We start from the raw sequence: 23,898 nt of genomic DNA, 5'->3' as shown, positions 1-23,898 counted from the left end.
TTCTCCATCAGTACATTCATCTAATTCGGGTTGAATCGAGACATACAGCTTTTCCATCCGGAATTTGCCAAGGAAATATGACACATTTTGAATAACTAAGTTCAGTTTACAGATTGGAGTTTATGTTACTCACCTGAACCAGCTGCAGATCAATAACAGTGTTGGTCACCAGGTCCATCACCGTGTAACTGCCAAACTTGGCACAATGGCCTTCAAAAATACATTATTTTACTTTCTATGTCATTTCACACGTCATTGTATGATATGTTGCTTTCTTAGTAACCCTTTGTTCTAAACAAAGACATTTTCATAAAAAAGTAAGTCGATATTACGTACCTGGTGATTCAGCCCTCAAGTCACCACCTAGGAGGATTTTCTGTTGGTGACATAGCTGGTCCAACATGCCATCCTGCGCTGTTTTCCAGCTGTGCACGATTGCAGGCTCTATGTACAACCGGCCGTGCCTTCGAAATGTGTCATAATGAAACATTCTCAACTGCATTGCCCGGAAGATCTGAGGTCAGAAAAGACACAGACTCTTTTCTTTAGTACTGCTTTTCGGATTGATACTGTATTGTATATATGTGTGTGTAATATATATATATATATATATATATATGTATATATAATTTCTCTCCATAAATTCTGATGATAATATTTTATGTTCAGTTAATTACTACACGTGAATTAAGTTAGTAAAGTAAGTAAATTAACAATTCAATTAGTAAATTAAGTAAATTTAACAATTACCTTCTCAAGTTTGAAGAAAGAGGCACCAGTGGCATACACTGCAGCTGAGAGTTGGATGTTCCCAACAGGAGTGCTACCAAGAATAGGCTGACTATTCCATTTTCTGTAGAACTCACAGTGTGGGCACTGCTGTTCTACAGAGAGGAATGTGCCAACCCTTCTTCTCCGCACATCTGTCACCCGCTGACACACAGGGCACACCTCAAACAGCTCCAGGAGGCAGTTTTCATATACAATATATGTGGGTGTCTTATGAACAGGGTTGGAAGATTTCATTCTATTAGAAAGACAAAGATTTCACAAAAAAAATCAACCATGCTGCTAACGCAGTGTAGGAATGTAATCCAACTAATTATTCAAATGTTTAGATTAAATATTGAGTCACTCACGTCACATCTGCTGACTCCCCGAAGTCCATACTTGAACTTCCCTCAAAAGGGCTGTCCTCTTCCTCCTCCAAGCGGGGTCTCTTACATCCTTGGAGTCATACCGAATTAAACAATGAGAAGCTGTTACAATTAAAACACAGAGAGACAATGAAAGACATTATGAAGTAACTGAGGGTAACAAACCTGCACTTTTGTAGTGAGGTCGTAGAGTTTTCACAGAAAGCTGCGTGCCAACTGTGCACATCTTTGGTGGATCCGTCTGGCAGGCTACATGACGTACACTAGCAAACTGTCCAGATGTGCTTGCCTAAACAACAAGAGCAGCAATGTTATGCATGTTTTTTCCTGAATGTCACAAAAAGAAAAACACTCCATACTGTAAATAAAAGCTAAGCAAATAAAAAAAAAATCATCTCATTGACCATTATCCTTGCACTGCCATGCATACAACATGAACTAAAAGCAAATCAATCTCTTGCATTTGAAGAAATGTAGTATCCCATAACACCTAATATAATAATAATAATAATAATTTATTTTATTTGTAATGCACTCTTCATTCAAAAGAATCTCAGAGTGCCAACATGTTAAAAACTAACTATAATAATACAATAAAATAAAAATGAATTAACATAAGCATAATAGAAAACTTTTAACATTTTAACATACGATTTAACACAAGGCCAGAAATGCCTTCCTGAATAAAAATGTTTTTAGTCCAGCTATAAAGGAGTCCAGCGTCTGCGTTTCACAACACAGAAGTGTAGGTACAATAACATTGGCAAACTATGCATGACCTACTTGCATTTTTCTCCGAAATCATCATACTATACTATTCACAAAACCCTAAAATGCCCCACAGTGACAAACTGTTTTGGTAAATGCAGGTGAGTCTCTTAGCTGCTAATCACGTCGTTCATGAACAAATAAGTGTCCATTTAACATGTATGTCCCCGTCATTGTTGTGTCGAAAGGTATCAGGGCTAATGGCCTTGAATCATATATGCAGGCGGACTATTAACACCTCTGCTCCACCCCAACACAAAGCCCTTTCACAAGGGATGTTTTTTGGATGATAGAACTATTTCACATAATGGCATTATATACTTATATGAGCAAATTACACTCCATAGACATCAAAACGAACTATCTACTGTACAGGTAAGCCGAGATCAAATAGGCTAGCCTAACGTTCACACAAACTGCATTGGCCACATCTTTAGGGATTGCTGTACACCAGCTGGCTCCTCCACACTACAACATGCTAACGTCGCTAACTCCTACACCAAGCCTATCATTTCACTGTCAGGATTTTAGTGTCAACAATTAAATCTCGAAGACCTTCAACTAACAAACTAGTTCACATAAATCTTCTTGTTGTTTGCGGTAGGCACTATATATACCCATGCAAACGTAAATTCTCACACGAATTACATCCAAAGGAACTGCTGTACAAGTAAGCATACATCAAATGACTAGCCTAAGGGTTCACACAGCCAACAGAGAAAAACAACACATTGGCTACATTTTTAGCGAATAAACTGCTACAGCTATATACACCAGCTGGCTCCGAGGCTAGGTCTTACACACTAATGTTAAAAAAGTTATTGTTCGCGAAAATTACAGATACAAGTACACATTTCCCTAAAACGCAACAATGCTAACATCCCCCACCCCCTCTACAACATACATAACGTCGCTAACCCCCCACACTAAATGGGCAAAAGAAGCAAGTACCAGAATTATTTAAAAAAAATACTTACATTTCCCTCGTCTGAAGTACTGCGACGGATAGATGGCACCGATCCCCCTTGCAAGGTCAATCTTGTCGCGAGTCCAGAGTTATATTGGCCCAGGTTGGTAAAACAGTCCAATTCAAAATGGTTTGCACACACCAACAGACTTTTGCCAATTCTTTCCGGGACATTGCCTTCAAATATGAATTCAATCCATTTCGCTCTTGTGTCTTCTGAGGCTGGCAGGTTATGTACAGATCTGTCCGGATCTGTGCAGCCAACCACAGCGCACCTTGAGTAGTCCATTTGCGTCATGCTGCTAGCTAGCTATTCCAAGTGTATCCGAGGTTTGCAAGAGAAGTGAAGTGCTTTGGCAAATGTCGTATCTATAAAGAGTGTGGGGGGGCGGGGGGGATGAGGTGGGGGCCAATTAAGAGAGACTCCCACTTCCCACTTCCCATAGTGACGAGAGTGTTAAGGAAGCTCATTCGCACTCTTTAAAGCATGACGTTTCTGATGTAGAGGAACCATAACAAACCCAGCGAGTTGTTTTTTCCCCCAGCGTTTTGCAGCAAGTGGTTAATGGCTCACTGCATGGCCAAAACTTTCTTTAATCAAATAAGGACAAAATAAAGATTATTGAGTTTGGCAACAAAGAGAAGAGAACTAGAATTAGCAAACACATAGACTCTTGGGCTCTATGAACCAAAGACCAACTCCAAAACCTTGGTGTTCTATCTAATAGACTTAGATCTCACTTTCACTAACCAAAGCAATCACCAAAACATCTAATTCGTGCTTTTATTTCCCATAGGGTGCACTTCTGTTATGGTCTCTTAACTTTTTTAAACAGCTGCAGCTCGTTCACATAGCTGTTGCTGGAGTTTTAGCCATTACACATTTCTCCACTTTGAAAGTTGTTACACTGGCAGTTAGTAATAGAGTAAATGCTGCGAGTCTATAAATCACTGAATGGTTTGGGCCTAGCATACATCTCTCATATGTTTAAAAAAAAAAAAACTGAGTAGGGCTCTTAGGCCCATGGACTCAGGTCAGCTAGTAGAGCCCAGAGTCCAGACTAAACAGGATGAAGCAGCATTTAGCTGTTATGCTGCACGCAACTGGAACAAACTGCCAGAAGATCTTAGATGTGCCACAGCCATTTTTAAATCCAGGTTAAAAACATTCCTCTTTTCATGTGTCTATGATTGAGCTCTAAAACCTGCTATTCTGTTATTCTATTCTTATTGCACTTCCGTCTTAATTGAATTATGCTACTTATCTTTTACTTATGAACTGTGTGCTTTCTTTTAATTATTTAGATCTTTCTTCTTTTAATTACTTTATGTAGTGTGTACTTTGCCCTTTGCCTTAATTTTTTTTCAGTTGGAAAGCACATTTAATTGCCTCTCTGTATGAAATGTGCTATATAATTAAACTTGTCTTGCCTTGCATATCACACACACACACAGCCACACACACACACAGCCACACACACACATAGCCACAGCCACACATGCAGACATAGGCATGCATGGACGCGCACACACACACTTATCGTGGTACCTGTTGGGACCTACCGAGAGGATAATGAACATGATTTTGCAGCAACTTACCAAAATTGGGGGGAATTCTAAATTTGATAAGGGAGCTGGAATCAACCGCCCAATTTAATAAAAGAGGTTCCGTGGGATTTAGCCACAGAATACTTCCTCTATCACTTCAGCACAGGTCAATACACTCTAGTCTAAAAGATAGGGGTTTCCTGACGGTCGCTGGTTGAGGGTCTGTCCCAGGATGCACTCGGATAAATGGATGAGGGTACAGAGAAAGAGAAGAGATGGGGATGAAAGAAAAGAAGGGAATAAAGATTAAAATCAAATGCAACTGCTTCTACTACTGCTACTGCCACCACTGCACACATCCGTGTTGTAGAAAGTGAAGAAGACGTAATGAAATGTGTTTGCAGCATGCGTCTAAACTTTAAGGTGAGGTTACAAATTAAAGTAAAGTTAATAGGCAATACTAAGATTTGACATTACAGTTGACATTCTGGAATGATCTGTTGGCAGGGTGATTAAGTGTAAGCGTAAAGCAGCAAAACAGTATCAGAATAGCTTATATATAAATGTATATACCCTTTTTTAATATAAGTGAGGGAAGCTGTTCGGAAGAATATTCTTCCATTTCCAAAATGTTCCTCACAGATCTGTTTCTTGAGCCCAAATCCACCTTATCTATGATTGCTGACTTAGTTTCTTTCTTCTCTGAAGCAGACATGTATGGATTATCTGATGCAGAGGGATCAAATTCTCTCTCTCTCTCTCTCTCTCTCTCTCTCCCTCTCTCTCTCTCTTTCTCACACAGACACACACACACTTACTTTGTCAAGTTCAAGTTTTTCTTCTCGTCATTGGCAAGCGCAGTAATGATGTCACACCACAGTGCTGTGTCTGTTCTTGGCAGATGTTTTGAAAAAACATTCTAAAATTGCTTTCTGGCCTTTCCAAACAACAGCTGCTGCTATGCCAGTTAACTTGACACCAACCACATGTTATAGAGTATATTCCGAGACACTAACAATACAAAAGTGATCATCAGAATGTAATACATTTGCGCTAATTTGTGCAGAATATGCTAACATGGCCAGAATAAAAAGGAAATTACTCAGACACAAAGCAATAACACCAGTTTGCAGTTTTGCTGTACTGGTAGAGTAACGTTTAGGGCTAAGTTTATTTTTCCAGAAGGCACAGAACTGCCCAAAACAGGTCTATAATAATTAATTTAATTTAATTGAACCAATCTTGCCGTACAAACCCCATCAATAGAGGAATATAGATTAGAACAGCTTTGAACAAATTCTTGAGTGTATAGGTCTCAATTTTGAGTGTATAGGTCTTAACTGAAAACAGATACAATGTTCCAAGTGTGATTTCCATCAGACACACTGGAGGACATAGTTTTATCTGTAGTACTTCAGCAGAGAACCCAGTCTTCTTCACACGGGTCTGCATACCCATTCCTTTGTTTGCTCAAGACAGATAAGGACTGTATTAGCCATCGTCTCCTTAAGAGCCCAGAGAGCAAAGTGCAGAAATGATTGTCCCTTATCTATTCATACAGATCAATCGTATGCTGTACCACACTCCAGACCAACGATGGAACTAAGAGTCGCCAAAGCCTTCTCGCTCACTAGGCTTTTATAACCCCACAGAACAGATGTTGTGGTGCATTTCAACTGAACTTCACTCTCACTTAGGTTTCATTCGATTACACCCAGATTCCTCTTTAAACTCAACTAACTAATCAGTTACTAAGAATTCTCATTCTCCACAACACCTGCAACACCTTCTACAACACCTGCTCCTACATGTTGTACAATGTATATGTGTGACTGGGACGCCATCTTGAGTAGACTGGTAGCTCCCACTCACAGCTTCCCTATGGTTGCATGAGTGCCACTTGAGAGAGCTCTCCATCTTAATGAGGAGCACTGATGCCTGTAATATACAATTTTCACATTTGTGAAAACCATAGTCAAGCCCGGACCGAGTCGACTGACATGGTGTATCCACATCAGCCTGTTTATATGTCTGTCACGGTATGTCAGTCTACTCCTCCCAGTGTTTGTCTGTTTCTAATTGTCTCCGTCACCAAGGCTTGTTTGTGTGAATGTTACTGATCTCTCTCCATTTGTCTTTTTTCTACCATTTCTCAATTTGTCAGACTGCCTTTCTGTAGACGTTGTGTCTCCATTGTGTTACTGACATGTCCTGTGCTCTCTAACATCCTCTCTCTCTCACACACACACACACACACACACACACACACACACACACTAAAACTCTCTAACATCCTCTCTGACTTTTTCTGTTCAGCTGTACATTAATGGCCATCAGTGTTTTCTCTGTGCAGTCATCTTCTTTTGTCTTTTTCAAAACACACGCACGCGCACACACACACACACACACACACACACACACACACAAACACACACACACAGATACTGTATATAGGTTTATAGGATCTCATTAAAACAGTGATGCAGCAACTGCAGTTCTGGATTCTGCCTGCTAGACCTTTGCAGCTTTCTTCTTCTACTAGCCTCCATCTCTCCTACACACACACACACACACACACACACACACACACACACACACACCTACACACACAGACACACGCACACGCACACCTACACACACAGACACACGCACACGCACACCTACACACACAGACACACACAGACACACGCACACGAACGCACACACACACAGACACACACACACACACACACACACACACAGACACACACACACAGACACACGCACACACACACACACACACACAGACACACACACACACACCTACACATACAGACACACGCACACGAACGCACACGCACACACACTGTGAGAAGGTGAAATCCCCCCCCCCCCCCCCCATCTCACTGTGGCCCAAAGGGGGAGAGGGACTGGACTCCCCTACCTGAATGGTTTGGTCCGGGTTCAGCCACCTCTAATTGGACCAATTTAGCCCAATGGGCGGCCTGATATAAGGTTCACCTCATTGTCTAGTGAGGGGAAGACAGAGTGAACATGCTAGAAAGCTGTGAGAAGGTACATAGACCAAACCTGTGAGATTCATGACCACAGAGTTGTATCTTGTCTGTTTGGCTTTAGTTTTGTCCATTTTGTGTGTATCTGTTTTGGAGGTGGATGTCGCATTGCCCATGTTAATAAATAGAGATATATTTGATAAGAAAGCCACCATCTCTGAGCCGTGTGTGTTTTCCCATCTGCAACCCCATTCCAACCAGCCTACATCCCACATCCTGGGGTGGCCGACTCAGGCCAATCTTCACACACAGGCGCACACACACGAATGCACACACACACACACACACACACACAGGTGCAGGCACACTCACACAGGCACACACGCACGCACACACACACACACACACACACACACACAGGTGCAGGCGCACACACACACGCACACACATGCACACACGTGCGGGTGCACACACGCACACGCGCACACACACGCACGCACACACGCACACAAACACACACACGCACACACGCACACACGCACACACACACACACGTGCAGGTGCACACACACACACAGACAGTATCTTTCAGCTCCTGCTGATTTATGAGGGCCCTTCCTTCCCCACCCAACTCCACCTGACTCACTGGCCCACTTCCCCCCCCTCCTCCCCTGGGCACAGCAGTGCAGAGCACAGCCTGACAGCCAGACCAATCCTCCCCGGCTGGCCCATACACACCAGGGGGGAGAACAGGTAGGAGCTGAATCACAGAGTCCCACCTGTTTGTTTGGACCAAGTGGCGGGAGACAAAGCATGAGACATTGAAAAACACAGCAGGTGTAAGTTCAGTCTCTCTTTGCCAATGTTTTGACTCTCAGTCATTTCAGTCCCCTGACACATAAAAAACAGCATGGGAGTGGAAGAACATGGGTTAAAAAAGGGCTTTCATACATATGTTCCCGTATGCATCTCCCCGACTACATGCTCACATAGCGGAGATTTGTCATCATAGAATATGCTGTCATTTGACTGTGCGTGATTGCATGTCAATTGCTTTCATGTCATGATGGAAGATATCAAACAAATCCTTTGAACCGGTAATGTCAACCAAACACTGTGATGTCAGCCACAGATCAGATCAGGGAACAGATGAGACAGCGTCTGAGAATATCCCCAATTTGGGTGTTAGTGGCTGTCCCCCATAGAGAGGCCAAATCTCCATGATGCCGCACAGCTTCATAAAAACGTGAATCTGAAAATGGAAGTGTCAAATTGCAGCAGCAGGTCTGGTACAGAAATATTTGTATCTCACATTGTACAGATGCACTCGCAGACATGCATATGAAACTGATTCCCAACTTTATTTTTTAACTGTTAGCCTTCATTTGAAGTGTGTGTGTATGTATAGATTTAGAATGGATTTGAGATACTCCACAGAAAAAAAGGAAATGTAATGCATTGTTCAGAAAAACAAGTCCTTGGAATCAAATTAACGTTAGGAGTAAAGGGAAGATACAAGGCCTATTTAGGGCCAGTGTAATTTGAACTGTGTGAAAAGGTCTTATCTGACTCCATAGTGAAGCCTGGTTATCATTCAGTCTCTTGGGTGAGCCATGTAGGCGCTAGCCGGGCTACTAAAGGATTGGTCCTTCGAGTCATCCTCAGGGACTGGCCCGCCATCTTTTCTCATCAAAATCTTCCTTCAAACATAAAACCCAACCTGAATGAAATAACGTAGCGTTAAACAGTAAGAGATTTCCTTCTGTTAAGAGTTGTCATTTCACTTTTCTTTTTCAGTTATCGAAGCCATTGTTGATACAGCACTTCACAAATCACAAACAAAGCAGTGCCAAATCTGAAGCTGAATCCTCCAACTTTCCTTACAGTTTTTCAGATGCACTGATGGCAGGGTAGGTAAGCATGTCGTTTTCAGGTTTAATTTCAGCATTGACCATTTTCTGTGTTACACTCAGACTAACTAAAAAATAAGAAGATGGAGAAGTGTTTGAATATGTCATATATCAATATACACATTACATAATCAACTTCATGTTCTTTAAGAATTCAATATATTTTAAAACTGATGTCTTTGTCAGATATGTTTGTTCAACTGACAACCCAAACAGTTTCATCTGAACAAAGGGCCTAAATTGAAAGCATCACGGAGAGAAGTATACAGGGCAGGAGTGCGGCTGTGAGACGCTCCAGTGGAGTACACACACAGGGGACCAGAGAGGTGATGCATGCCTGGAACCCTGGCCAAGCAGGCCTGGCTGACAGCCCCACTGATGCTCCATCTGCCAGGGCAACAAAGGGTGCAGAAACGTCCTCTGTTGCCCAACCCCAAATGGGCACACACACACATCCACACATCTCTCTCTCTCTCTCACACACACACACACATCCTCTCTCTCTCTCTTTATCTCTCTCTCACACACACACACACACACACACATACATCCTCTCTCTCTCTCTCTCTCTTACACACACACATACATCCTCTCTCTCTCTCACACACACACACATACACAAATAATACAGTGCCACAACACAAACACCCCCGCCCCCTCTCTTTCTCTCTCTTTCTCTCTCTATCTCTGTCTCTCTGTCTTTCGCACACACACACACACACACACATACACAAATAATACAGAGCCACACCACAAACACCCCCCTCTCTCTCTGTCTCTCTCTCTCTCTCTCTCTGTCTGCCTCTCTCTCTGTCTGTGTCTCTTTCATAATCACCATTACCGAGCTGTACAGTCTCCTTCTCCTCTTCTATGTTGTTGAGTCCAGATTGTTGAACATGGCTGATAACAATGACAAGGACAGAATGACAATGATGATAATGACTATAACCACAATGGGTATCAGAAATGCAATGGCAATGAATCAATGTGAGCAGCAAAACAGACAAAAGATTCAAATAATAAGAGGTTCTGGCAGTGATTGTGATGAGTGACACTGTTATTGTACTAGTCAATACATTTTGAGTTGTTTACACTTGTTTTGTATTGGTGTGTGTGCGTATAAGTTGCTTGTGTATGTGAGGGAGTGAGTGAGTGTGTTATTTGTGTGTGTGTGTGTGTGTGTGTGTGTGTAAGAGAGAGAGAGTTTGTCTGCTTGTGTGTTTGAGTGTGTGTGTGTGTGTGTGTGTGTATTTAGTGTGTATTTAGTGTGTACGTGTGTGTATGTCTATATGTATCTGAGGTTTTCTACGAGTTTGTGTACGTATGTGTGTGTGTGTATGTGAGTTTGTCTGCTTGTGTGTTTTTGTGTGTGTGTGTGTGTGTATGTGGTGTGCACATATGTGTGTGTGAGTTATCCTGTGTGTGTGTGTGTGTGTGTGTGTGTGTGTGTGTGTGTGTATGTGGTGTGCACATATGTGTGTGTGAGTTATCCTGTGTGTGTGTGTGTGTGTGTGTGTGTGTGTGTGTGTGTGTGTGCATGTGTGTGTAGGAGATGGAGAGAGTGAGGGTGTAACAGGTTGATGAATGGAGGTGTGTGATACACAGAGCAGGTCCCACTGTGTCTGCATGATCTCTTTCTTCGACCTTCGCTTGCACCACAGCAGGAAGAGACAGAGCCGTCACAATCAATCTTCATCACCCCTGTTGTCTCTCCCCCAACCCCCCCCCCCCCAACAAAATACTTACCACAGTGCACTATTCTCTCTCTTCACAGCCAAGTTACATATTTTATATTTTATCACTCCACGTTTGCCAGAAATATTCTCGGAGTATCAAACACAGGCGGGGGCGAAATGCTGTTTGTCCCGAAACAAAAAGTCATTTTTCTCTTCTCTTCTCTTCTCTTCTCTTCTGTCCCCTGGATTTTCTATTCTCTCTATTCTCGCCGGAGACATCAAATGACTCTGAGGATATCACCAACATGTCCCCTTTTACCAAAATTGATTTATTACAACAAAAACCCTTTCCCATCGCCTCTCTCTCCGAGCTCAGTGTTTACAGTTCTTACTCAGGACACACCACCCCTGTCATCATCAGGACACTGCATCAGCACACACCACCCCTGTCATAATTCCTCATGTCACCTTAAAGCACACACCTCACAAACCGTTCAGAGACTTTCTTATCTTTCCTCTCTCAAACAACCACCAGGGAGTCTCCACTCCCTCTGAAGTCCCCTCTCCCCGTGTTGTGAGAAGAGTTGGGGGAAATGTGAGTGCGTTTAACCTCACTGACACCTGTCATCACCATGTAGTAATATTTGTAGAGACCGACAGCCGGTTCAATTCAATTCAATTCAATTCAATTCAATTCAATTTTATTTATATAGCACCATAACAATACAATTGTCTCTAGGCGCTTTACAGAGCCCAGAGCCTGAAACCCCCTTAGTGCAAGCACAATGGCAACACGGGCAAGAAAAAAAACCCTGTTAGTCAGGAAGGAACCTTAAGCAGAACCACGGCACATAAGGGGGAACCCATCTGCTTAAGGTCGGCCGGGTGGAGATAGGAAGGGGGGAAGGGGGGAGGGTTGTGTGGCAGAAGGGGAAGGGAAACAACAGGTGTTGTACATAGCCTGCATTTGGTAGATGTACATAATATATATACAGACATCCAGTGGTAAATACATGATACAGACAAGACCAGTTTAGTGGATATACACTGTGCTGATAGGGTTACTATTACAGGGGTAAGGGGAGTAGGAACAGAGAAACATGTCGATGGTGGCAATAATATATATTGTATATAAATGATAGCATAGGGTATGAGGTAGAGTAAGTGTACGGCAGTGCAGTGGCGGTGGGTGCAATTGGTCCAGGGTTTCTGCAGGTAGACCGGGTGGAGAGACTACAGCAGCGTCCCATGGCGAAGATAGTCTAGATTAGGAGAGAAAGAAAAAGAACAGAGTGAGTGGGTTATTATAGGCATTAGCAATGTGATAAGAAAGGAGAGGGAGAGGGAGAGAGAGAGAGAGAGGCTGCCTGGCTGGGTGTATGGGGATTTTATTTAGTATTTAGTTGGCTGGTGACAGTCGCAATACGCGCCGTGTGCTGTACCCGGGATCTTCCGCACTCCTTCACGGTACAACATACGCTGTCTGTAGCCCAGTTATGTTGATTAGGGGGGTATTGCATGTGTTTTAGATGTGTTTAGCTATTCTGGCATTTAGCATTTAGTTTGGTTTGGCATTTAGTTTGGTTTAGCATTAGTTATGTTTAGTTATGCTGCCATTTAGCAATTAGTTTGGTTTGGTACATATGGAGATTTTAGTCGTAAGCTTTGTTAGGGTTGCAGGGTACAACATACGCTGTCTGTAGCCCAGTGATATACTTTTTTTTTTTTTTTTTCTTATGTGTTCAGTTATGTCTAGTTATGCTTGCTGACTGGCTGGCCCAGCAGGTGATGGGTTTGTTGACGCAATTACTTATGGCACGGTTCACCGTGTGTAACTTGTAGTTGTGATTCCTACTTTGAGGAGTCGAGGTCTAAGATAATTCATTTCTTTTAGCATTCAGATGGAACTGGCTACGTACGAATGTCCTCCTGAATCTGTTCAGTCTGTCCTCTTCAATCTGTTCAGTATGTCCTCTTAAGTCTGTCCAGTCTGTCTTCCTCAGTCTGTCTTCTTCAATCTGTCCAGTCTGTCTTCTCCAGTCTATCTTCTTCAGTCTGTCCAGTCTGTCTTCCTCAGTCTGTCTTCTTCAATCTGTCCAGTCTGTCTTCTCCAGTCTATCTTCTTCAGTCTGTCCAGTCTGTCTTCTTCAGTCTGTCCTCTTCAGTCTGTCCAGTCTGTCCTCCTTGGTGGTATTTCGTCTCTCTCCCTCTTTCCTGGTGAGATGTCAGATTTTTTTTCTAAATAAAACAAACAAAGCTTTAAATCCCCTCCACATTGAATGGCCTAATCCCTCTCGAGGACCAAATTCAATACTGTGGCCTTTCAGCTTTGGCAGCACACATCTGCTTAGTCCACATGTGTTTAGCCCACAGTACCTGATTGATATGGCATCACTTTGTGTAGATGTTCAATAGAGAGCTATCTTTCCAGTTTAACTGAGTAGAACGGTGGCAGATTCATGATAATTGTCTCTTTCCACTCCCAAATATGCCATATTTACCACACACATAAGGGGGGCTATGTCCTAGTGAGGCCCAACACAGATATAATATTATATCTTTCATATATTTTATTCCTCTCTCCTGGCATTCTTATAGTTTAATTTATATCAGTGAGGACATTCTAAGCCCTGGCTCAACACTGACCTCTGGTGGTGATTGTGTGCACTAATTGTTTTCTTCACTTCTAGTGTTCGTTCAACTCCCACAGCACAAGTTGAGAAGGTGACAAAAGGGGAAGACCCCACAAGGAGGAAAGAGGCCCCAGTGTGTCGCATCATGTAACACTTATAACAGCCAGATAAGAAACTATAGAAAGGGAAGGAACAGTCTTCTGCTGCTGGTTCAAAGAGTCATTAGTCATTCAGGAAATGAGTCTTACCAGGGCTTGAAGTAGGAATCAGAAAACAGTGTCTTCAAACCTCCCACCATCCTGCCTGACATCTCTGCTGCTCTGTTGCACAATTTTCCCCTGCAGGTATGCATGTCTACTCATATCTCTCTCTAATCCTCCCCCTTTTCACTCTCTCCATCCCTCTCTCTTTTCCTCTCCCCCTCTCCCCTGCTCTCCCTCTCTCTCTCTCTCTTTCTCTATCACTCATACCTGTATCCCTGGAGGAGTCGACTCTGGAAAGGACCAGGCCCTAGTTTGGCCCATATGTGCTTGAACCATGCCAGCTCAGGACCAGATTCAGATTCAGATTCAGATTCACAGCCAGCTGGTAACAATCTGGCACAGCCGCCAGCCGGGTTGTCCCCTGGAGTCATAATAAAAACCAGCACAGTAATTATAGGTTTACGGCATTACAACGAGTGTGGGCAAGAGCGATCATGTTCAAGATCGACAGCTTTGATGAGCCTAGCGAGCTCCTCCGCTGTTAAAGTTGTCTGCTGCGTGCCCAGCATCCGTGTTACGTGCGTCGACCGAAAGGTCTTGTGAGTGCATGCACACATAAACCTCCTCTGCCCACTACGGAGAATCACAAACACACGGGGAGGATGAGCACAACAACGCGGCCGCAGTAACAAAAAGCGGCCCTCGCCATGGCAACACGTCCCACGTTCAGCGCTTGGAGGGCAGAGGAGGAGGGGGCACGAGGGCCAGAGGTTCTTCCGAGCCCAAGTGAGAGAAGCTGGTCTGACCTGCATTTGAATGGCCATGCATATTCATCCATGAATACGCTTACCTATTCATCTCGTTCGCTGGGAGAGGAGAGGAGGCAGAGACAGACGCAGTGGAGAGGGTGTTTATAAGTGGTTGCCATGGGAGAGAAGGATGACTGAGCTCACAGGGATTGGATGGAACACAACTTTAGTTTAGTGTGAATTAAAATTTACATTACTGATTAAATAATGATATGAAATCTTAACTGAACAGATACAGGGCTTCTACCGAAGAATTCCATAGCCAACATTCTGCGTTGTTTAGGCCTGTTTGTATCCACCATACTATTGGGCGTCAGGGGGCGAGTTCACATCAGGGCCACTCAGATTGACAGCTGGCTCACCCAATCAAGAGTGTTGTAGCCTATGGTTTGAAATTGAGAGAAGGACAAAAAAAACATGTCACAAAAATAAGTTAAAATAAAATGTACTTAATAAATTATAATTCTGCTCTACAAAGCTTTAAGAATACAATTGCCCAATAATTCATAACTGAAGTGAATGTAAGTGCTTCAAGACATCATATACGGTGTTGACCAGAGACAAATGTGATGTGACACAGAAAAACACTGTGTAATATTTATAGTGCCTTTATGACTGATATTTTGAAAGAGGTCATTGAATACAATGAAATACAACAGCTAAACTTAAGTGACCTAACCTGAATACCCTCATATCAGCTTCCTGATGGTGCTCGTTTTCAGGAAGCTTCACTGAGAGACTAGAGCTACGGTTTGAGGAAGTCTGAGGCACTTGTGGGTGATGTGTGTCATGAGTTTGCAATGGAGGTTTCCTGTTAAGGGCGGGCCCATTTGCAGCTATTAGCCTATCACTGTCATCCCAATGGCGACAGTTATGATTGACATGGACGGACAGTGGTGGCAGGGCTCGTATATCTTGCGCTGACAGCATGATAAACTGAGCCAAGTCTTTCTTTTTTAACACAGGAATTCACTTTGCATTGATGAGAATGTCACTACCCACTGTCTTGTCACAGATACAGCAACAGCATAAATCATCCACGGTTGGGAATGACGGAAAATAAAATGTAAATACGATCGGGAATAAAATGTAAATTTACCCCACCATATCTCTCTCTCTCTCTCTCTCTCTCTCTCTCTCTCTCTCTCTCTCTCACTCTCTCTCACTCACTCTCTCTCTCTCTTTCTCTCTCAGTAAAATGCAAGCATCAGCATGAGCAGTCCTCAACTCTATTCTAAAACACAGTGACAGCCCTGACCCCGTCCCTGTTGGAGTGAAACACCGCCCCATCTCTGGGCACCACCCGCCACATCGTGCCCCGTCTGAGTTCATGGAGTTCATTGAACTGAGACGGGGCTAGATACAGGCCCACGGGATAATGGGAAGCGTCGGGTTAATGGCTGTAAGCTCTCAAACAATAGGTTTCGAGCTACTCCTGTGTGAAAAGAGAACCAATTTCACGTAAGAAAGAAAGAAGTGGGAGAGGCTTAAAAGTAAACGCCGCCCATAGAAGCAAGACAGATAAGATGTTGAGACAGAGCGATGGAGGGCTGCTTATTCTTCCCTTGCTGTTGATTCTCTGGAACAGATGGTTTCCTCTGCGTAGGTCTACACACTTCCTCTGTGGCAGTACAAGTCATGCAAAATAGTTTGCAAAGATAAATCAGCATGGTAAAAGGCAGGCACCAGGCGCATCTGCAACACACTCGCACCCACACATACACACACACAGGCTCGTTCACACACACACACACACACACACACACACAAACACACAAACACACACACACACACACACACACACAAACACACAAACACACACACACGCTCGCTGACACACACACACAAACACACACACACACACAGTGTGCTTATGTGTCTCTATCACACACAGTGGGCCTATGTGCCTCTATCACACGCAGTGGGCCTATGTGCCAATACACCGTGGGTTTGTCCTCTCCTCACTTTCTTTAGTCATTTCTTCCTTTGCATATTTTTTTTTCTGCTAAAGGTACATTTGTACTGATATGTTTTCAAGCTGCTGCATTGTCACTTCCTCCCTCTCCCTGTTTCTGACTCTCTCTCTCTCTCTCTCTCTTACACACACACACACACACACACACACACACACACAGAGACACACACACACAGAGACACACAAACACACACCCGAACATACGCCACAGACACCACAGAGAGAGGGAAAGAGAGAGGGAGACAGACAGAGAAAGAGTCGGAGAGAGAGAGAGTGAGAGACAGAGACTGAGAGACAGAGAGAGAGAGTGAGAGAGAGAGAGACAGAGAGAGAGAAAGTGAGAGAGAGAGTGAGAGACAGAGAGAGAGAGAGAGAAAGTGAGAGAGAGAGTGAGAAAGAAAGTGAGAGGGAGAGTAAGAGACAGAGAGAGAGAGAGAGAGAGAGATAGTCAGAGAGAGAGAAAGTGAGAGAGAGTGAGAGAGAGAGAGAAAGTGAGAGAGAGAGTGAGAGAGAGAGAGAGAGACAGAGATAGAGAGAGTGAGAGTGAGAGAGAGAGAGAGAGAGAGTGAGAGTGAGAGAGAAATGTAACACCTGACCTAACAAGCGGACCTAGCCATTACAAGCACAGAGAGCAAAGAGATCCTCTCCCGACCCACCCCACCCCTCCACCCCTCCACCCCTCCACCCCCCTTGGTAGCATGTCTGCTTTCCATTTTTTTGCACCTGGTTATTACCCAAACAGCCGCTATGACATGCAGCAGACAGGGGCGCCATGGTGACAGCTGCAACGGCAGCGCCTCCCCGGACCAGTCAGGGGCCGAGCATCCACTCCTCCACTCCTCCACTCCTCGTCTGACTGACAACTCCCTGCATCAGCCACTCACACATCATCATAATAAGGTGCCACCGCGGGAGAAAAGGGAGGGAGAGGTGGACAGAGAAAGACAGAAAGAAAGATTTGAAGATGGAGATGGAGAGAGAGAGAACAGAAAGAAAAGGTAAAGAGGTAAAAGATAGAACGGAGAGGTGGACAGGGTGATGATGATGAACTGGAATAGACCAAAAGATGACAGGGAATAAGAAGCGCCATTAGGTGACAACAAAGTAATGATGTGGCATAGCATCTTCATCATCATCATCATTGTTTATTCAAGGAGAATTGACTGAGCACAGGGCTCTTTTGCAGCAATGCCCTGATTGAGGCTACATAGTACAGAAGAACAATAAATAAACAAACCATAACAAAACAAAACAGACAAAATAAATAAAAAAAAACACATTAAACAACTCAGAAATTAAGTATAATTTTTTTTAATAAAATAACATAAAAAAAATTAATCAGAGAATCATTTAAAACAACAGCATTGAGGCACATCCTTATTATCTAAAAGGCTCTTAAATTTAAAAAGTTCATTGTTGATAAACCCAAATAAAGAGTGGACAGTGCACTTTCACTGCAGACACAGTCCTGCTGAAACCCTCTGATCTGATGGGATAGAACTCGCTGGGATGCAAGGGCTGAGCGCTGGAGCTGAATCTTTAATCAAGCCCCTGTGGTTGATGGTAGCCTAAGGTCGTATAGCTGAAGACCATTTTCTGGCCTGTGTAAAGTATAATACTAACTGTATTAATATATTGTATATATGTGTAATAGTGATTAAGTTTAAGAGCAATGGTGTCCAGAAGATTTTGGCTGAATTGAATATGTACGGCGAGATGTTTCAACAAAGTGTGATGACACTGGATTAAGATATGGATTTAAAACCACTTCTTCTTCACTTAAAAACTCCAAATTTCGTTTTGACAATGAAGGCTTTTCTATTCTATTCTAACTTAACAGGGACATAATTCATTATTTATCCAGCTACTCATCGTGCATGCGGTATCTAGAGGTCTGATCAGCATGCAGCATTTGGCCTTCTGCTTTGTTTTCTTGTGGTTAGCCATTTACATGAAAACATTCATTTGGTTGTGGTCTGTATGAGGTACAAAGGTACAGATCTCTCTCTCTCTCTCTCTCTCTCTCTCTCTCTCTGTGTGTGTGTGTGAGTGTCTCTCGCTCTGACTCTCTCTCCCTTCATCTCCGTACTCCCTTCCTCTACTGTAGGAAAGCTACTTGGCAATCACCATGACTTGGAATGCTTGGAATGCCATGGCACAGACTGTATTGATCACAGTGGAAGATTTGACTGTTGGGAATGATATGGTCTATGTCAGAAAGACTGGACTTTGGAACCAAATGTGACTACTGTCTCCCCTATGCCTGTGCACCAGGTTTGATGACAAATGTATCACTCACACACACACACACACACACACACACACAGGCCTACTCATTTGCATGGAAGATAATTTATGATAATTAACAAAGATCTCTCCTCTGATAACATATTGGCTGCCTCAACCAGAGTTACAAAGTGTCAAAAGTTTAATTTGCATAAATGTTATTCAATCTAGGCAAAATGAAGTATATACTGTATACTATATTGTAGTATACTGACTTTTGTGATGATGATTGTATGTATTTTTAAACCAGGTTTCTAAATATCTGGATGTTGACATCTTGTTGATCATTTCATGCAAAACATTAGTTCTCTCTGGCATCATGTATGTATGTATGTATGTATGTATGTATGTATGTATGCATGTATGTATGTATGTACGTATATATACACCTTATGTACTGTATGTATTTAGTGATCTACTTTTTAATCTATTTTTGTTTATGATCCCAACTCTCTATATGTATCTATGATGTATCTATGATAACAACTGATGATACTGATGAAAACTAATGTAAACAGGAACCAATTCAGGTAGGGTTCAATAAATATTTAATCAAACAAAAATAAATAATCAATCAATAATCAATAAATCAAGCAATAATTAATCAACAAATGATTTACAATAAATCATTCAAGTCTCTGCCACTAGGCCTCTCTCTTCATGGCCTCCCCCCCTGCTCTCCGTGAAGGGGCAGTAGGCTTGGAGACCTTCTGGTGGTGGAAAACACAAGAGGCCCCAGGAGGAGCTTGCTGAGGACCCTGGGTATGAGGTGGTACCCTGGGCCCCTCATGCTTTAAGTGGGTTGTGTGTGTGGCCGGCGGTGTGGGGACTGTGGTGCTGGCCATGGTGGACCTCGGGTTCGTTGCCCTTGGGTTCCTTTCTGATCAGAATTGAAGTTGAGTTATTCTGAAGTCTTCCAACTGGCTTGTTTAACTGAACACTGGCGATGGCAGAGTGGGTTCAGGTTTGCACTCCTGGACAGCGAGACCTCAGACGGGTGCAGGAACCATGACCTGCATTGGGTTACTGAGGCCCCGAGGAACCAGACCTGCATTGGGTTTTATGGGGGCCCGCTAGGAACGCTGGACCCAAGCATTGGGTTTATGAGGCCAGGATCCTACGCGCCCCCTCTGGGTTTGGGTTGGGATTGCGCTGCACTCCCTAATGTTTACCAGATCAGGGCATCCTTTTGCCCCCCTCTATCGGCCAAGCTGGTCAGTGTCCTGGATTAGCCGCCCTGCAGTTTCTTTAGACGTCAGCACTGCAGCCTTCTGGTGTGGTCCATGGTTCCTTGTCTCAGGTCTTTTCGTTTTTTCATACTTGTTCTCCAGCTTGTGGGAGATCTGATCAAGGGGCGTCTTACGCCTGCCTGGGGCACTTCTGGCGTGAGGGGCGCAGGTGAAGGGAGCCACTTTGGCCGTCTTCCGCATGAGCTTCCTGTGTGGGGCCCTGGAAGTGGGTATCAGCTGCTTAGAGACGTGTACTTTTCTGCTGGTATCCAACTTGTCTCTATCTCCTACTTCAGGTTGCGCTGTGATGTCTGATGTTTTCTTGAGAGGATTCTCTCTGCATACCTCTTCATCTCTTTCAGGGCCACGTTTTCTTTTTCTGTCTTTCACTTTGCCACGATTGTTATCATGACTTTTCTTGGACAGGTTGGCATTAGATTTGTTCTTGCCATCAGGCATCAGCGCTTGTTTCCTAACTCTGGAATTCTGAAGTCTGCATGGTGGTCTCAAACTGGTGGTAGGTTTCACCAGAGCAGTTGCTTTCAATCCAAAATATGGTTTCTTGGTTTGATTCTTCATGTAATCTTGACCTTTGACCCTGAGATCCTCATAGAGAGTATTTGCAGAGCTGCTAGTTCCTGGAGGCTGTGAGATGCTCTTGGTCTCTAAACTGGCCAAGTGTGGTTCAACCTTGGGCCAACCAGGTCCTTCCATGGCTGTGGGTTAGCTGTAGGCTCAAGAGGCCACTGAACCAGAAGATGTTCACGTTCAGCCAGCACACTGCAGTCCCATTGCCCATTCCTGGTGATCCTGGCAGCCTGCTCTCTTTGCCGCTGGGCCTCTCTTTTCATGGCCTCCCTGTCTGCTCTCTGTAAAAGGGTGATGGGCTTAGAGACCTCCCTACAATGAAAGGCACGACATACCGCAGGAAGAGTTGGATGAGCGGCATCGATATGCGGTGGTGACTCTGGGCCTCCCCACATGCCAGACTGGAGGTTGGCATAGCCCATGGTGGGGTCTCTTTGGAGGACATGGATGGACCAATGAACCAGAAGCATTCACCGCCTGCCCCGTTATCAGGCTTTGGTGCACATGGCTGCCGACTGGTCCAGGGGAGACTCCTTCATCTCCTGCAGGTCTTGGACTCTTGGCTGGCCTGTGGCCACCAGATCCTCCCCAGTGGTGGTTATCGGTGACTCCAGAGGCCAAATAATGGGCAGGTGTTTACGTTCAGCCAGCACACTGCAGTCAATGCCATTCTTGGTGATCCTGGCAGCCTGCTCTCTTTGCCGCTGGGCCTCTCTCTTCATGGCCTCCCTGTCTGCTCTCTGTGAGGGAGCGATGGGCACAGAGGACTCTCGGCAGTGGAAAGCAAGGGGCACATGTGGCACAGCAGTAACACCGCTGCTGCTCTGACTGTGGCTCCTGGCTTCCTGTCTGCCATGTTGTCCTGCTGTGGCCACCAGATCTGCCATGGTGGCTGTTGGTGACTCCAGAGGCCAAATAATGGGCAGGTGTTTGCGTTCAGCCAGCACACAGCCATTAGTACCATTCCTGGTGATTGTGGCAGCTTGCTCTCTTTGCCGCTGGGCTTCTCTCTTCATGGCCTCCCTGTCTGCTCTCTGTGAGGGAGCAATGGGCTTAGACACCTCCCTACAATGGAAGGCACGAGACACCCCAGGGAGAGATGGATGAGCGGCATCGATATGCGGTGGTGACTCTGGGCCTCCCCACATGCCAGACTGGAGGTTGGCAATGCCATGGTGGGGTCTCTTTGGAGACACTGGATGGACCAATGAACCAGAAGCATCACCGCTGCCCATTATCAGATTTGGTGCACATGCTGCCACTTCAGGGAGACTCTTCATCTCCAGCAGGTCTTGGACTCTTGGCTGGCCTGTGGCCACCAGATCCTCCACAGTGGTGGTTATCGGTGACTCCAGAGGCCAAATAATGGGCAGGTGTTTACGTTCAGCCAGCACACAGCCATTAGTACCATTCCTGGTGATTGTGGCAGCCTGCTCTCTTTGCCGCTGGGCCTCTCTCTTCATGGCCTCCCTGTCTGCTCTCTGTGAGGGAGCAATGGGCTTAGACACCTCCCTACAATGGAAGGTACGAGATACCCCAGGGAGAGATGGTTGTGGGGCGTGGGTATGAGGAGGTGACCTCGGGCAGTCAGGCCTCTTAAGGGAACCGCTGAGGCCCTCATCCAGCAGGCTATTGGGGGAGCTGCTTGATTCTGGCCACTGAACTGGTATGTGCTCACGTTCAGCCAGCACCCTACAGTCCACACCATAGCTAGTCATCCTGGCAGCCTGCTCTCTTTGCCGCTGGGCCTCTCTCCTCATGGCCTCCCTCTCTGCTCTCTGCCAGGGAGCGATGGGCACAGAGACTTCTTGGTTCGCTGAGGATGCTGCCTCTGCAGGGAGGCTATTAACCTCCTGCAGGCGTTGGAGGCCTGATCCAGTCACGAGCAGGAACTTTGGCTGAGCAGTGTTGACTAGATAGATGTAGTAGCCAGAGAGGTCCTCATGTGGCTGGTATCCATTGTCATTTGGCAAGTTAATGGCTTCAAAACCAGGCATGAATGCTGTTGTAGAAAAAGACAAACATATTACTGAAGATGAGGTTCTGTGTTCAGTATTTTTCAGGTATAAAAGTGGTTATTCAAAGATCGAAAAATGAAGGAAAACACTTACCCATGCCATGAACAAAGGTGCCAAGTGTCTGCAGTGGCAAGACTTGCTGTACACCTAAAGAAAGAAGAGGTATTCATGAAAACATCGAAGGAATCATAGGAATTTGACAATTATGGTCTACATTTAGGAACTCAACATACCTTCATCGCAGTAGAAGTAATTCTTGAGATCACAAGGATGAAAAATCATCGCCATCCTGTTCTCCATAATAAGCAATATATCTCTCAAAAGTGAATTGTGGGTTGCAGTTTCTCTGAAAATGTCAGTAATGGATCTCTTGAACACAAACATTCTACTTTGACAGAAGTAGAACTCTGGCGCATTCCACTTTGAAAATGGCTCCATCGATGATGTCACAACATTCTGAATCTGGCCATCTCATTGTTGGCCCCTCCCCTTATTCTTCTACTTGTGAATTTGATCAGAAAACCTTTTAAAAGCATTTACTACGTATATGTTATTCTTGAACAGAGAAGTGTTCAGTGTTTGGAAGCTTGTAGTGCCACTTAATTCCCCATACATGTCATGTCCTGTCAGACATTTAATGATCAATATCTTAAAGTCAAGCTATTATGAAAGCATAGTATCTTAGCTTTCCTGAAACCACTACATGTCTAGTTTCACGGCTTATTACATTGGAAATGCTTGAAACACTCAACACATTTGAAGCAATATGAAAATATTAAATTACATCATATTAATCTCATATATTTGTGTTGAACGGGGTGGAGAGAAGTTAGGTCACACCTACATTTATAATAAAAAAAACAGAAACCTGTGGGATGTGACCATGAACGTTTGCCTACGTAACATGGCTTATCTGAGTAAACATTTAGGGCCAGAGCCTGCACTCTGAAAAAATGGTGGGTTGAAAATAACCCAAATTATAAGAAATGCTATAACTGTATCAACTCAATGCAACTACTCTTCTATTTACTTAGGAGAAATTATTCCCATCTGACTGTTTCATTCATATTAATTCAGTTGTTATCATATTTTTATGAGTCTGCAAGTTGATGCCTCCAGTGAATAAATGACTTAATGG

Source organism: Clupea harengus, chromosome 24 (assembly GCF_900700415.2).
Source record: "Clupea harengus chromosome 24, Ch_v2.0.2, whole genome shotgun sequence".
Classification (NCBI taxonomy): domain Eukaryota; kingdom Metazoa; phylum Chordata; class Actinopteri; order Clupeiformes; family Clupeidae; genus Clupea; species Clupea harengus.
This window is presented reverse-complemented; position numbering follows the sequence as displayed.